At 32.7% G+C, this 14,140-nt stretch overlaps 1 pseudogene; it reads left to right on the top strand.

The window, feature by feature from the left end:
• The first annotated feature begins 10,866 nt into the window (after nucleotides 1-10,866).
• LOC143612875 (benzyl alcohol O-benzoyltransferase-like) lies at nucleotides 10,867-13,933 on the top strand (annotated as a pseudogene).
• The last annotated feature ends 207 nt before the right edge of the window (nucleotides 13,934-14,140 follow it).

A 14,140-nucleotide genomic window follows, 5' to 3' on the forward strand; every position in this document is an offset into this window, starting at 1 on the left:
TCTTCATTTTGTGTGGGTCGGGTTGACCCGAGGCATGTTTTGCCTGGCACGTTAACATTAACGCCCTGTTCTTGAGTTTTTTTAAAGGAGGGAAAGAAAATGAAACTAAGAATAGTTAAAAAAATGGGCGTTCTTGAGTTTTTTTTAGGATGAAAAGGAAAGGAGTATGAGGAGTTAGGAGGGATTAAATTAATGTTTTTTCCCAATAAATTTTCCTCTCAACAATGAGCTGATTACTAAGGATAAAACACCAAATTAGAATGTTACCCACTAATATTTTCATCTTCTTCATTACTTCTTTAGATTAAGAACATAGTTATTCTTTCCTTTCCTCTAATTTCCTTTCAACTTAAGAACACAACTAATTAAAAAAAAGTCCTTCCCTTCACTTCCCTTTCTTATCCTTCCCTTTTCTTTCATGGTTAAAAAACTCAAGAACAAGGCGTAAGCAAAAATGGAAGTTTCCTTCTTTTTAAAGCATCGATCTTTTCTCTTTTGACGAAACTTGATTAAGGCGCTGCCTCTCTCTGTACAGATTTTTGTTGATCTTTTCGTATTTCACCACCACTCCCCCAACCGCCACCATTTTTTCTTGTCAGTCCACCTCCACTTTCACCATCTTTCCCTTCTAGATTTACACCGGTGTTGCTCCCATTATGCACATTGCTCTCGTGCTTGCTACCTGGATAACTTTGGTTCAAACTACATTTTTCAATGTTACTTACAACCGCGGCTCCCAATACATTTGATGAACCGCAATGTGGAGTAATGTGCACCCAATATATATATATATATATATATATATATATATATATATATATATATATATATTATTTCATTTGATATATGGATTGGGATGTGATCCTTAGAGCATTCTCAGCCGATTTCCTATATTTGTGTGAGGGAGTTTTGTAAATTATATGGTATGGTTATGAGTAGTTAAGAGTAGAGGGAGAGAAAATGTTATATGGGAAAGTTAAATTTGGGGTTTCACTGTTCATACTGTATAATATTTTAATATTTTCTAAAAGTGGTTGTGAGTGAAAGAGATAGAAAAGAATGATAATGATAAATGTATAAAAAATATTATTTAATTAAACATGAGAGAGAAAATACAGTGATTTTTAGTGTAGTTATATGATATATATGGATATATGGTAGGGAATTGGCTGGGAATGCTCTTATACATCACCCCTAGGCTGACTGTACATGTCTATACGGCTCGTATAGGCTTATACAAGCCGTATAGGCTACGCATGACCGACAAGTGTGCGAAGGGAGAAAAAAACAGCTTTTTGCAGACTATATGATCATATAGACCTATACGAGCCGCATAAGCATTTAATTGCTCGTATAGCACATGGTACACCATAAACCTGTATAAGGGCTATACAACTGTATAGAAAACTTATTTTTATGTATGTGGACCAGATGTTTATCAGTATGTTGTTTTGGCAAAACGTTTTGTTGCTTGCTTAATCATTGATTGATTATTGTGTATGGACTATTGTAAGGTGTAACATTGTCATTGTAACATAATATAATCTTAAAAAGAAGGTTCTCGGGATACAACTACAACTTACTTAGCCAAATATGTTATGTAAAATTTAATAAACAATTTATCTTATTATATTATTCAACCTTTCGATATTAAACATAATTCTATATAAGTGAAACTAAATATGCTAAAAAAATATGGTGCAAGTCCGGATGATGTCTTCACAAATATAGGATGTCATAAATCACATAAATATATGATCATTAAAAATTTGTGTACAATATATGATCATCAAAAATTTGTGTATAAGCCTATACAATCATATAGGCCTATACGGCCAAGTATAGGCCTATACGAGATGTTCATATGATTTATGTATTAGTGTAATTAGGTTAAACTGTAAAAGCTAAAGTTGTAAACTTTATTAGGTGTTCAAATCTTAAGATCTTTATAAACAATTAGATTCACTTTATTATTTTTACATATTAATTAAGTGTGAAGACTCATTTATTTATGTATGAACGAGGTTGAAAGGATTTTGAAGGTCTTTGTTTTAAGTTTCACATACAACAAGATTTAAAGGAAATTCATCACTAAAAAAGAACCACTTTTAGATTTTTAAGTGTCAAAATGGTTAAAAAAAATTGACTACATAGTATTCATAACTTTTTTTTTATTTTTTAAAATATTTCTTTTAATATATTTTGTTTATAGGACTTGAACTCAAGGCATCATTCTTTTCCAAATATAAGAGTGTAAAGGTTTTACATTTATTAATGGGCCACCACCCGTTAGTACCTTAAATTGATTTAAACTAATGAAAGTCACACAAAGTGTATTGTATCTAAAAGCATAAAATTACAAAAGTTTAACCAGTAGTGTATTTATTTATTGAATTATTGATCAATCATGATAACTATTAAGACCCTTCGCTACAGGTGCGAAAGGGGGATGCTTTTTGGCCGCCCGTGGGTGTTGAACACAGCCAAGGGACGTCTTTGGTGGAGGCACAGTGAGGAGGGCATGGTCCGGACGACGGGCGCGGTGGAGGAGAAAAGGAGGTGGGGCCCTTTCCAATGTGTGTATATATATATATAATATTTTTGATTTTTTTACTAATGATAACATAAATATCCGTTGGGAAGGGACCCACCTCCTTTTCTCCTCCACCGTGCCCATCGTCCGGACCACACCTATCAATCTCTATAAAAATATCCTACACCTCTTTAAACATATAAAATTTTCTTCAAATATATGTCTTTCCAATCATCTTCGACACCCGACTACTATCCCGATCCTGACGTTATTTCAGACTCGGATTCAGAGAATGAAGTGATATTTAGTATTATTCGAGAGGCTGCCCAAATCTTAGTCAAGCATTGCGAAAGCTCATAAACAAGAACAAGACGACCTCATATTCAACGGGACCGTGTAGATGCTCATGACCGGTTGATAAAAGATTATTTTTCGCCGGACGCAACTTTTGATTCGTAATGATTTCGGCACCGTTTTTGGATAAGTCGGCAACTATTTTTATGAATAGTTGGTGATTTAAATCGCGATTATGCATTTTTCAAACAACGGGAGGACGCGAGAGGTAAACCGAGTTTTTCTCCTATGCAAAAATGCACGGCGATAATTCGTCAACTAGCGTACGGGACCACGAGCGACGCCATGGAAGAGTATTTACAGGTGTCGGAGACAGTGGCTCGTGAAGACCTTCACACATTCTGCAAATGAATATTATTATCATTTAATTATTAATTTCTAAAACTTCTTAATCTTATTTTGAGTGTAAATTTTATAAATTGAAATTAAAATTATTAATATTAGGTATTCGTCAACTATATCATAAAAAATATTTGAGAAGGCCGACTCAAAGTGATATACAAAATGTATACGAGATGCATCAACAAATACATGGTTTTCTCGAGATGCTTGGTAGCCTCGATTGCACACACTGGCCTTGGGAAGCCTGTCCAATGGCTTGGCAAGGTCAATATCATCGGGGTGATCATTATGGCCCTACAATTATGCTTGAGGTTGTTGCATCATTTAATCTTTGGATATGAAATGCGTTTTTTGGGATGCTCGATGCAAACAATGATGTAGCTGTGATAATTGTGTCCCCTATTTTTGACCGCCCCTAGACGGAGTTGGACCCGACACCTCATTTTCTACAAATGATGTCAACTACGAATACAGATTTTATCTAGTCGACGACATTTATCCGGAATGAGCCACGTTGCTTCGTAGCTTTACGTGCCCGACTGACGATAAACGTCAATATTTTAAGAAAAAACATGAGTCAGCCAGAAAGGACATCGAAAAGACATTCGAGGTATTAAAAATCGTTGGACAATCATTAGACATCCGACTCGTTTTAACCAAATGGATAAGTTAAGAAACATAATGTATAATTGTATTATCTTGCATAATATGATAATGGAGGACTTGGGTAGAGCAATTTGTCAAGGAGAGTACAACGATGTGCCATAGCCGATCTCAACACTAAACAAAGATGAGAAACTTGCTAATTTATTAAAAACACGAATAAGGGAAACGAATTTCAGTCTTCGATCGGATTTGGCTTAACATCTTTGGAGGAACAAGCAACATGACTACGACAGTGACAACTAAAAATAGTTGATTTTTTTTAGTTTTTATTTATATGTTTTTATATTTAATTTAGTTTGTTTATTATTATTACGTTTTATATATTTGTTGGTCTTTTTGTTTTATAAAATAAAAAACCATGAGTTAAAAGGGGCATTGATGTCCATCATATAAAGGGGCGTTATAGGTTGGAACTTTGATGCACCCAGTGCTCATGTGGCGTTACGTGACACTATGAAGAAACACTGATGCCCCTCACCATAAAGACCAGTCTAATAAAAATAAAAACCTTATCAAATCACACAGTTAAATATGGTAGAAATAATTATCATAAAGTCTACATAATATATGTTATCTAATAAAACGTTCATAAATCAATGTTATTTCACCTTTTGTTTTATTTCTGTTAATCTGTTTCACGGGGAGAGATTGTCAATAACTTATTTGATTATGTTATTTCTTTTTCGTATTTATAATGCTTTAGTCATAGTGTTAAATTTTCTGTTGGTTTGGTTGAATAGAGTGAATTAAAAATCATCTTCTTAGCATGTAAACTTTTTTGTTTCGTCATGGGTTAGCTTTTGGCTAGCCGGGTCTATGGTCTCAGTAAAGTTGTTTTTTTATATAAAAAAAAGTTTGTAATCAATACTACATGACATCCGAGGTTTTGAAGAGAAATTACGGGCCCAAGGAACGAGTACGGAGTTATTCTTTATGCTATTATGTGGCATTCTGCCATTTTTGGCAGGTATTACTAGTTACTAGGGCTGTTCAAAAAGCTCACGACTCGAAGCTCGCTCGAAACTCGCTCAAAAAAAGCTCGGAGAAAGCTCGCTCAAAATCGGCTCGATTGTAAACGAGCCGAGCCTAGCTCGACTCGATTTCTAAATGAGCCGAGCCTGAGCTAGCCCCGGCTCGAATCGAGCTCGCTCGATTGGCTCGAACCTTTTTATTTTAATTTATTATATATATATATATATACATATATACGTGCGTATAATTATCGAGCCCAGTTATTTTAACACATGAGCTTTCCTTTAATCCAGCCTAATTTCTTTTCTCACTCCATAGTTCATATTCATAATTCCATATACTGAGTAACAGAGAGATGAGACTTCATAGTTCACACACTCAATAATCAGTATACGTTTCATTTTCCACCCTAACCCTAGCCGCTCATATTCACCTCCGCCATCGGCCGTCGCTCATAAATAATACTTCTCTGCTTAATTTTGTATTTGGTTTGGTTTAGACTTGTTGACCATATTTTGTTTGAGCCAGCTCAATTGATTATCGAGCCAGCTTGAGCTTGCCTTGGCTCGGGCTCGGTTCGGCTCGTGAACAGGCCTACTAGTTACTACAAACCCAGAATATGTGGAATTGAATTTTGTGATCTTATGCTAATTCTACTAGCAATTGATCGAGGCACTATTGATTCAAGAGGAAACCATGGCCTCTTATATTTTTATTATGTGATAATCTTGTCTGACCCGAACCGTTGAATTAACCTAAATAATATTACGTCTGACTTTATAAAATTAGAGCATCTAAAGTCTAAACAAAGTGAACCCAAGAAGAGATTCAAGAGATTAACTGCTCACACATTTAATTGATTTTGGTTAAAATAGTGTAAAATGGTATACAAGCTATTTTGTACACAATTTTGATACCGGAAACCCCAAAAAAGAACATCATGATTTCTCGTTCTCTTTCCATTTTTTTAAGTACTTTACTATAAAGAAGGAGAATCAATTTAAAATTCAAAAATTGATCATTCAGAAATATCTATATATAAAAAAGGGAAAAGATTGTTGAATATTAACTAAGTTTTTATTCCATTAAGTCACTCGTAATAAGAGGGACAACTACTATATTATCGTAAGAAATATATATCTATAATATATATAAACGAAAACATAAAAATTATACGTGTCGCGATGTGGTCGCTCCCATTTTTTTGGAGTCACCAGATTTCCTTGATTTTTAATTAGAGGTTTCTCATGCATTTGACTCGAATTCATGGGTATGGGTCTAATCAAACCCATATATTTCTTAAACGGGGTATAACATCTCTTAAATTAAAAACTAATCTCACCAAATATTTGATATAAAAATCCTAAAAAGTAGGGATATACTAAAAATTAATATACGATTTATTTAAAAAAGATATATAATATTTATAAATAAAAAACCAATTTTATAGTAAAAAAATAAACGGGTCGTGGGTCTCATCAAACTCATATAGTTTTTAAATTGGGTTATAACATATCATTTATTTGTGAAACAATTTATTATCAAATCATATATATATTATTAACTTTCAAACAATAAAAAAATATAAAAAAATAAATAAATATTAGGAATAAATAATATAAAACAACTCCCGTAAATAAACAAAACATTTAAAAGTTCTATGGTTGTTTCTTACATTTACTAAAGCCATCATATTGTTTTATTTGTAAATGAAGACTTCTCATGCATTATACCTGAATTCACGGTATGGGTCTCACAATACCCAGATAACCTTAAACGGGTTATAACATCTCACCATTCTAAAAATAAATCTCACCAAGTATTTGATATGCAAATCCTATAAAATATGGATGTACTAAATATTAATATTCAATTTTTTAAGAAAAATATATTATTTATAACAAGAAACAATTTTATAGTAAAAAAATAAGCGGGTAATGGGTCTCACCAAACCCATAGTTTTTAAACGGGTTATAGCATGTCAGTTATTTGTGAAACTATTTCATCATCAAACCTTAAGTATATTATTAACTTTTTGTATAATAAATAAAATTAAAATGCAAAAAAAAACTATGAATATTAGACACGAAAAATAAACACAACTCCCGTAATATGGGGGATAAAAACTAGTTTATTGATAAAACATAAAATAAATGTTGGTTTTAGTTAGTTATTAATATATAATATGAAGGTAAAAACAGATAGTTACCTAATTGAAATAAAATTAAATTTTAGTAACATAATTGAGAGAAAAAAATTTTAAAAGAAAGAGAAGTATGATTTGATTAAAACAAAGTTAAAACTTGATTATTATTATTATTTTAAAAATCGTCGGTAAAAAACATATAAGTGGTAGTTTGCTTTCATCATTATGTCATTTTATATTTTCATAAGTATGCTTCTTTTTCTTTTTTTCACATGTGATGTTATACTAATTACAACAAAACAACACAAACATATTTTATTGTTGTAATATAATACGATATCGTTTGGCCATTTGATATTGAGTAAACCAAATCTTAATTATGCGGCTGTGCGCTTTTATTTCTTTGTGTTATATGCATTGTTGTAAAAATAGGTATACAAAGTAAGTACTAATTGATACAAAGTATGATGTCGTAATCACTTATTTAACTCCATCTAGTTACTTAATATCAATCAAATGTAATAAATCTCAGTCAAAATTGAATCTAGTTGGTCAACTCCAACCAATTTTGACTTAAAAAAAAACTAGAAAATAATTCCTATGTCTATAATATTAAAGAATGGGGTAAAGTTAAAATACAAAGGACAATAAAAATGAGAAGGGTGAGAATGAATCTAATCCATTGATCTTAAAATTGGATGGTGGAGATTAATTTAAGAATAAAAATTGATGAAAAGGACATGAAGGTAATAACCCACTTATGATGACTTTCTCTCTCCACATGCAAGGCATATATCAATTTCTCCATCATTTAAAACGTCTATAACTTTTTCAGACATTTTTTTAGAAACTTTTTATACCATAATAACGATCGTTTTTTATCTTTAATACGAATATCATATTGTTATATAAAAATAATTAAAAATTTGATGGGTTTTTCTATATTGTGTTATTTGGTTGTCCATTGTGTTTTTCTATGCATTGTGTTATATATTTTGGTCATTGTGTTTTTCAATTGATACTCATATTAAAGATAAAAATTAAAACAAATATTACGTCATTGTGTCTTTGTGCTCAACGTTTTCTTTATACTTATCTTTGTGTTTTAGTCATTATGCTCAATATTCACTTAATTTGAAAAAAAATAGTATTATGTTGATTGTGTATTACGTTCAAGCCATTGTGCAATATGTAGATTCCATTGTGTTTTACGTTTCATGTCATTGTGTTATATGCATTTACCATTGCGTCTTACGCTTCAGGCCATTGTGTTATATATATTTAGCATTGTGTCTTACGTTTCAGGTTATTGTGTAATATGTATTCATCATTGTGTTTTATGTATTAGATAATTTGTTGTTATATTTCATTATATATATATATATATATATATATATATATATATATATATATTAAACAACGGTGCTATTAGTATTTAAAAAAAACACAATGATTAGTTGAAATTCACAATGGCGAAAAAACACAATGATAAGTTGAAAGACACAATGGCGAAAAACACAATAACAAACAGAAAGACACAATGATCAGTTGAAGACACAATGGTGAAAAAACACAATGATCAGTTGAAAGACACAATGGCAAAAAACACAATGATAAGTTGAAAGACACAATGTCGAAAAACACAATAACAAACAGAAAGACACAATGATCAGTTGAAAGACACAATGGCGAAAAAACACAATGATCAGTTGAAAGACACAATGACGAAAAAACACAATGATCAGTTGAAAGACTCAATGGCGAGAAAACACAATGATCAGTTGAAAGACATAATGACGAAAAAACACAATAACGAACAAAAACACACAATGATGAAAAAAGACACAATGGTAAGCAAAAAGACACAATGACGTAAATTATCTTTTATTCTTATATAACAAAATTATACTCATATTAAAGGTAAAAAAAACGCTTGTTATTATAATGAATTTTATTTTTAAAAAAATATCATATGAAATAGTTATAGACGTTTAAAAAATGATAAAGGATTAACATGTGACTTGCATGTGGAGAGAGAAAATGTGTAATATTACTTTTATACCATTTTTTCTTTGATCCATACTTGACACATGTCAATTAGTTATGGCTTCTCATCCTTCTCATTTTTGTTTCCCTTTGTAGAATAACTTGACCGTAAAGAATGAATATCACTCTTTATTTAATGATTATCAATTAGAATACTATATATAGTATTTAAAGATGTATATTTTTTTATCCATATTAATATTAACGTATTTTGTTATAGATATTAGTACTAACTTATGATATATTTTCTTAAGTTAAAAGTCATTAAAATATAAACACAAACCGAACTATATCTGGATAATGGGTAAGCGAACAACAAGCTGCGCAGCTATTCCCCTTTTGAATCGCAAAACCTATTCTACTAAAAATCAATCATTGGTTCCTCGGGCTCTGCGATTCACTGTGGACCACCTTCTGCACTTGCTCCAAAAAGCGAACCGCCTCGGGAGCTAGGGATCCAAATGTATCGAAGGCAAAAGGAATGAACACGTGCTGATTCTCCAAGCACGCTGCCTCATGCTTAGCAACCTTCCTAGATTCTGCCCTCAAAACCGCTTGTCCTGGAACGAAGTCACTGTCTCTCAGCCCCACACGGGGACACCCTAGTGAGGTCGACACACGCATGCTTACCCCTTGCCCATCCAAACACAAGAACGTCCGAGGACGCAAGGTGGATCTCCCCTCTTGCGGATCAGTCAGAAAGTTAACAGGTGCCTCTTTCTTGGTTGATATCCCGGCACGCCTAGGCACATCCCATAAGACATCTCTAACCCAGCCGTGAAGATGCTTGAATCCCGACAATTCCTTACAGTGGAGTGCATGCTCACCAAATCTATCTAAACAGGCTTTTTTACATTTGTGAAAATTAATTTTTTTATAATTTACCATGCCCGAGTACTTCTCGGATGCTCCGTCAAGATCGAGTACTCGCAACTCTCCAGTCAACCGACTTTAGAGCGTCTACCGACTTCTACAACTATGACTATATGTACTTTCGTATACGGCTTCTTATACGGGTTCATCTATATACAAAAAAAATTGGAAAAGCTAAGACACTTATGAAGGACCTATCAAAAAAATTTACTAATCATATAACAGAAAATCAAAGAAAAATCAAACTATACCTGATGAATGTTATCGTGGATAAAGAGAAATCGGATGAGGAACACGAAATATATTTACCAAGACGACGTAAATAAAATCGTGAATTGACTTTAAAGTCAAAAAAGAATACTTAATGGGATGATTCAAATTATAATTTGATGTTTGAAAATTAGTTTTATAAAATAGTTTAAATGTAACTAAATGAATTTAAACAATGGGTTATGTTATCATACACATTCTCTTGAATGTACAAAGACATAATAGATCGCAAAATATAACACATGCGATGCTGAATAGTATAACATGATGTGAAGGAAAAACACAACGACAAAAATAAACGGAAAACACAATAATTAATAAATATACACGATGATCTGAACAAAAATTCTAAAATCTTTAAGCTATAAATCGAAAAGCGAAAACCTTAAATGATCTAGTATCAGAGAGTTTGACGAGAAGGTTCCAAGCCATTGGTTTAAGTTCAATCGAAGTCCGTTTGATATCTTCCGTATGACTTTCTAATTTGAGAAAACTATGTGTAACCCTGTATATAATAATATTGTATCACATACTGCCATAGGCCCATATCCGTTCCTATTCATGAATTTTTTAAAACTAATTGTGTCCCTTTTAATAAATAAACTCATTTCACAATTCACACCGCAAAATAATACAGCAAACAATACAAACACAAGCTCACAAATTAAGCTAAACCAAATATGTCACAAACAACCACTCCATTGACATTTAACGTCCGAAGATATCCGCCGGAGCTAGTTGTTCCGGCTAAACCGACACCTCGAGAACTAAAGCCACTCTCCGACATCGACGATCAGGAAGGCCTTAGGTTTCAGGCTCCCATAATTCTCTTTTACCAACAAAATCCAAATATGAAAAATAAGAACCCGGCGAGTGTTATAAGGGAGGCTCTTGCCAATGTGTTAGTGTTTTACTATCCATTTTCGGGGCGCTTAAAGGAAGGCCCGGGTAGGAAGCTGATGGTGGACTGCTCGGGCCAGGGTGTGTAGTTTACTGAGGCGGAGGCAGACGTTACATTGAAGCAGTTTGGGGACGCACTTTACCCGCCGTTTTGTATGGAAGAGCTTTTGTATGATGCTCCGGGCTCCGGTGGCATCGTTGATTCACCACTGTTATTATTTCAGGTGAACTATATATATTTTGCATGCAAACTATATATATGTAATATACTTAGTTTGATAATATGCTATAAAAGGAGCACGATGAGACCCCCTAAACATTAGATAAGTCTACTGATTTGCATAAGTACGTACTAGGCATTTAAACGAACCGAACGTTTAATGAACTTCTTATGAACCATTCAGCGGAAAGTTCGTTTATGCTCATTCATCTAATTAATGTGTTATGTTTTGTTTGTTTGTGTTTATTTTAGTGTGTTCTTTGTGTTCGTTTATGTTTGTTTGTGTTGGTTTACGTATGTTAATATATGTTCAATTGTTCATTTATATTCATTTATATGTGTTCAATTATGTTCGTGAAATGTTTGTTTAGATTTTAAATGAACGAACATAAACAAATACGAACAAAATAATTTGTCTAATTAAGAGTCCGTGTCTATATAAAGTTAAATGAATAAGCACGAACATGCCTTGTTTTTGTTTGATCATTTTATTTATGGGCCTAAGTACGTAGTACTTACTACTTTAAGCATAAATTGTTTAAATGACTAAGTACATAGTACTTTAAGCATAAATGACTAACGCGTGTCCATCCAACAAAAAAAACGAATCTAACAAAGTTAGCTAAAATGATGGAAATGGTTAAAAGTTAGAAACTACGTGCCACGAAAATGAATAAAATTAAAGTTAAGAATTTAGGCTTGGTATGCGAGTAGTTAAAATAGGCAAACCTCACACTCAGGTGCAAAAATCAAATTTAACTCTTTGATAAATATTTTAAAAGATATATTCTTATTCATCTGTGTGATATTTTGAAAATGGGTTGGTTGAATTTGAAAATTTATTTATTTATTTCTTTTAATAAATTATTCGCTAAAAAGGATTTTTTTAATAAACGTGTCACAGCTTCCTCCTTTTTCTTTTGTAAAGCCGAAAAAAGAAATTTTATTTTCTCTCCTATATACTACGGTGACAAAGAATCAAATGATGCATGTGCTACTTCTCTATTTTCTTGGCGAACTATAATTTTTATTGTATTTTTTCTTTGTTTTATATATTGGATTCCCCAATACAAAATATTTTTAACTTGGGCTACCATTCACCGGAAACAATGTTGTTCATATCTTCCCTTTTGCGGTTACTTACGTCACACTCAGATAATTTTTCTTCAAATAAATTATGATGACATATTTCTTAAAAGCGTTTTAAACCTCTTTATTATCAAGGCACAAGATCGATAATATGATCACATAAGAAAACTTACTCAAATACTCGTTACAATAATTCTTTATTGATCACTCATCCGAAGCATGCCCTATATTTTTAGATTTAATCATAACTTTGTGACCAACACATTACCATACTAATCTTATTACAATTAGAAAATTAAATCAACTTGTCAACTTAGGTTCTTACATATTCTTTGACTTGTGAATACAGTACGGTATTACCAACATATTAAATCAACTTTTAACTTTTTTAAAATAACAAGTAGAAATGTATCTGATATTTTCTTGATTTTTTTTTATATTTTCTGTGTGTTAAATTTAGTACTAACCATACTAATTAAAATTGACATATAAGCTGCTATTTATTTAGTAAAAAAACTAAATATAAAATAAATAAGCTAGCTTTTGGTCATTGATATATGTTCATCATTTTTTGATTGGTAGGTGACACGACTATTATGTGGAGGTTTCACCCTTGGTGTACGAATGAATCATACCATGAGTGACGGAGTAGGACTTGTACAATTTATGATAGCGTTGAGTGAATTGCAAAGGGTGCATCCCAACCATCAACTTTGCCAGTATGGCGAACAGAGTTGCTTTGTGCAAGAGATCCACCAAGCGTGACATGCACTCATCTTGAGTATGCTAAAGTTGAAGATAGTAGCAACGGTATAACAGATGACATGGAACGTAGGTCATTTTTCTTTGGGCCTACTCAGATTTCAGCCATTCGTAGGCTTGTTCCAATGCACCTACATAAATGTACCACCTTTGATGTACTAATAGCTTGCCTTTGGCGTTGTCGTACCATTGCTCTAAACCTTAATCCGGAATATGAGATGCGTATCATTTACATGGTTAATGCACGTTCAAAATTTAACCCTCCCCTCCCTTTAGGATATTACGGAAATGTTGTAGGCATTGTAACAGCCATTTCCACAGCTCATGACATATGTAACAATCCATTAGGCCACGCATTGGAGCTTGTGATGAAAGCCAAATCTAGTGTCACTAAAGAGTATATGAGATCTGTTATTGACCTAATGGTTATCAAAGGACGGCCCCACTTCACATTCACAATTCCTCAAACCTATATGTATCAGATTTGACTCGTGCCGGCGGATTAACTGAGGTTGATTTCGGATGGGGGAAGCCAGTCTATGCAGGGCCTACCATAGCGGGTGTGGGTGATTTACCATATATTGCTAGTTTTTTCGTGCGTTTGAAAAGCCATAACGGAGAATCTGGAATCATGGTGCCCATATGGTTACCAAGTATTGCTATGAAGAGATTCATCGAAGAGCTAAACACCATGCTGATGCAAGATAATAACGATCAAGCTATCCAAGAACACAAGTTACTCGCTCGCCCCAAACTATAATGTTCATGGTGGAACTTCTCTTTAGTATTTAGCGTTGCTAAGAGTACTTTTTTACATAAATGTTTTCAGAAAGACTATATTGTAGTATTGTTATTAAATAATTAATCAAAAATGCTACTCAAGAGTTTACATGTACCAACGTATAATGAGTTTTATATGTTTATCACTTGATCTTTATCATTGTGTATTTGATAAACTGATGTAATA

Source organism: Bidens hawaiensis, unplaced genomic scaffold, assembly GCF_021521415.1.
Source record: "Bidens hawaiensis isolate Kalapana, Puna unplaced genomic scaffold, B.hawaiensis_p1.1 tig00035918_1, whole genome shotgun sequence".
NCBI lineage: Eukaryota > Viridiplantae > Streptophyta > Magnoliopsida > Asterales > Asteraceae > Bidens > Bidens hawaiensis.